This window comes from Prunus dulcis, chromosome 1, assembly GCF_902201215.1.
Source record: "Prunus dulcis chromosome 1, ALMONDv2, whole genome shotgun sequence".
Taxonomy (NCBI): domain Eukaryota; kingdom Viridiplantae; phylum Streptophyta; class Magnoliopsida; order Rosales; family Rosaceae; genus Prunus; species Prunus dulcis.
In genome coordinates this window covers 874049-877724 of record NC_047650.1, presented here as the reverse complement: position 1 = coordinate 877724, position 3676 = coordinate 874049, and positions in this window count along the sequence as shown.

Genomic DNA, 3676 nt, shown 5'->3' with positions numbered 1-3676 from the left:
AGTACTCGGAACTTGTATCTTGCCTCTTGTTAGCTGAGCAGAATAATGAGCTATTATTAAAGAATCACCAATCTCGCCCAACGGGCTCAGCGCCACTTCCTGAAATAAATGCTGCATCTCAGGAAGTGAATGCCACTTCATCTCGTGGTAATATCCACAAACGTGGGCGATGGGGCAAGCGTGGCCACTGGCAAGGAAATAGAAAAAATCGTGGTGCTCGTTCAGAGGGTTTAGGTCCAAGGAGTGGTCCATCCACGAACGGCAAAAATGCATCCCGTAATAAGGGAAAGGCACAGATGAGCCATGTGCCTAGAAATGTTGATAGCCCTTGTCACAGATGTGGTGCAAAGGGACATTGGGTGCGCACATGTCGTACGCCCAGGCATTTGGCGGATCTTTATCAAGCTTCACTTAAGAATAGGAAAGTGGAGATAAATTACATTGATCATGCTCCGCCAGCCAAAGATGGCTCATCAGAAATATCACGTCAGCTAAACAAGACGCATCTAGATGTTTCTGATTTTGTTACTAAAAGAGGGAATGAAGGTTATGAGTCCGAATTAGATTAAATTCCTTAACTGTACTATTTGTATTAACTGTACTATTTGTATTAACTGAAGTGTTGTTTAAATTTCAATCCAATAAAAGTGGTAATGTTGTCTTCTTTATTGATTTCAGCTTATTTTACTTATTTGGTGGTATGGATGTAAATTATGGATGCCCTCAAAACAAAGGCTATGGCAGAGATATTTGTCTCGCAGACAGCGCAACTACTCATACGATCCTTCAAGATCGGAAGTATTTCTCAAAATTAATGCTTACAAAAGCAAAGGTAACAACCATATCAGGTCCTGCAAATCTGATTGAAGGTTCAGGAAGAGCCCAAATTATGTTACCGAATGGAACAATACTGTCCATTCCAGATGCTTTGTATTCATCTAACTCCAGAAGGAATCTATTGAGTTTCAAAGATATACGTTTGAATGGCTACCATGTTGAAACAAAGAAAGAGGAAAACATGGAATATCTTTGTATTACCTCCAGTGATACCCAAAAGCGTATACTGGAGAAGCTTTGTGAGCTCTCATCGGGGTTGTATTACACAACCATACGGACAATTGAGGCACATAGTATCATGGACCAAGAGTCCACTGGCTCAAATGCTTTTAAGCTTTGGCATGACAGGTTGGGTCATCCTGGATCCACCATGATGCGCAGGATCATCACCAACTCTAAAGGACATCCCTTATTGACTAAACACATTATGTTATCAAGTGACATCTTTTGCCAAGCTTGTTCACAAGGGAAGTTGGTGATCAGACCATCACAACTAAAGGTTGATGTTGAGTCTCCATCATTTTTGCAGAGAATTCAAGGGGACATTTGTGGACCTATTCATCCCCCATGTGGACCATTTCGGTACTTTATGGTCTTGGTGGACGCATCTACCCGATGGTCACATGTTTGTCTTTTATCTACTCGGAATATGGCATTTGCTAGGCTTTTGGCTCAGATAATTAAATTACGAGCCCAATTCCCAGATTATCCCATTAAGTCAATCAGACTCGATAATGCTGGTGAATTTACATCTCAAACTTTTGATGACTACTGCATGTCACTAGGCATTGATATTGAACATCCTGTTCCCCATGTGCATACTCAAAATGGCTTGGCAGAAGCTTTAATTAAACGCCTTCAATTGATAGCACGCACTTTGCTAATGAAAACAAAGTTGCCAATTTCTGCTTGGGGATATGCCATTTTACATGCAGCATCACTTGTGCGATTGAGGCCTGTTGCCAACAATCAATGTTCTCCAATACAACTCGTATTGGGAAATCAACCAAACATTTCACATTTAAAAATTTTTGGGTGTGCGGTATATGTGCCTATTGCACCACCGCAACGTACTAAGATGGGCCCTCAACGCAGATTGGGAATTTATGTTGGTTTTGATTCACCATCTATCATCAAATACTTGGAACCCCTGACGGTGATATTTTTACCGCACGATTTGCGGATTGTGATTTTGATGAGACAATCTTCCCACCATTAGGGGAGAAAAATCTGTGTCTAAAGAACAAGGCAAACTCATTCCTGAAAAACGACATGAATTATCATGGAATGTATCCACATTGTCTCATCTCGATCCTCATACTGCTCAATGCGAAAACGAAGTGAGAAGGATCGTTCACCTCCAAAGTATTGCAAATCAGATGCCGGATGCATTTAATGATGCAGCAAAGGTGACAAAATCTCATATCCCAGCTGCAAATGCACCAGCACGGATTGATGTCCATGATGGACAAAGCAATGTGCCAGCAAATGGTTCATCTGCTGCACGCCTAAAACGTGGCAGACCACTAGGCTCAAGGGATTCAGTTCCTCGAAAGAGGAAGTTGATGGACAAAATGAATCCAAATGAAATAAATAGAGAGCCCACAATTCATAATTCAAATGCCCCTAAAGAGGGACAGGTACTTCTTGACAAGGAAAACGTCATTGGTGAGACAAGTGCACCTAAAGTGGCAACCGTACCTGAAAGTCAAGAAATCTCCATAAATTCTACGTCCATTGATGAATTGTGGAGTAGAAATGAGATGATCATCGATGATATATTTGCATTCTCAGTGGCTGCTGAAATCATAAAAGATGATGATATTGAACCTTGCTCTATTAATGAATGTGCACAGAGGCAAGATTGGCCTAAGTGGAAAGATGCAATCCAGGCAGAATTAAATTCTTTGGAAAAAAGGAGTGTTTTTGGACATATAATTCCAACTCCACCCAATGTGAACCCTGTAGGTTACAAGTGGGTATTTACAAGAAAGCGCAATGAGAAAAATGAGATCTCAAGGTATAAAGCGCGACTCGTTGCGCAAGGTTTTTCACAAAGGCCTGGAATTGATTATATGGAAACGTACTCTCCAGTAATGGACACAATTACATTCCGTTACCTAATAAGTTTGGCGGTTTCAGAAAAACTTGAAATGAGACTCATGGATGTCATTACCGCATATTTGTATGGAGAATTGGATACAGATATATACATGAAAGTTCCAGAAGGATTCAGGTTGCCTGAAGCAGCCAGAAATAAACCACGGGGCATGTTCTCAGTTAAATTGAGAAGATCATTATATGGGCTAAAACAATCTGGACGAATGTGGTACAATCGTCTCAGTAAGTATTTATTGAAGGAAGGATACACAAATGATCCTATTTGCCCATGTGTGTTTATTAAGAAATCAGAGTCTGGATTTGCGATAGTGGCAGTATATGTCGATGATATGAATCTAATTGGAACTTCTGAAGAGCTTCAAAGGACTGTTAATTATCTCAAACGTGAGTTTGAGATGAAGGACCTTGGAAAGACAAAATATTGTCTTGGCTTGCAGATTGAGCACAATGCTAATGGAATTTTGGTGCATCAATCAACTTACACTGAGAAAGTATTGAAACGGTTTGGCATGGATAAAGCCCATCCACTTAGCACTCCAATGGTCGTTCGATCGCTTGACATTAAGAAAGACCCATATCGTCCAAAAGGGATGATGAAATGGTCCTTGGTCCAGAAGTACCATATCTTAGTGCCATAGGTGCTTTATTGTACCTAGCACAATGTACCAGACCAGACATATCATTCTCAGTCAATCTGTTAGCAAGGTACAGTTCTGCT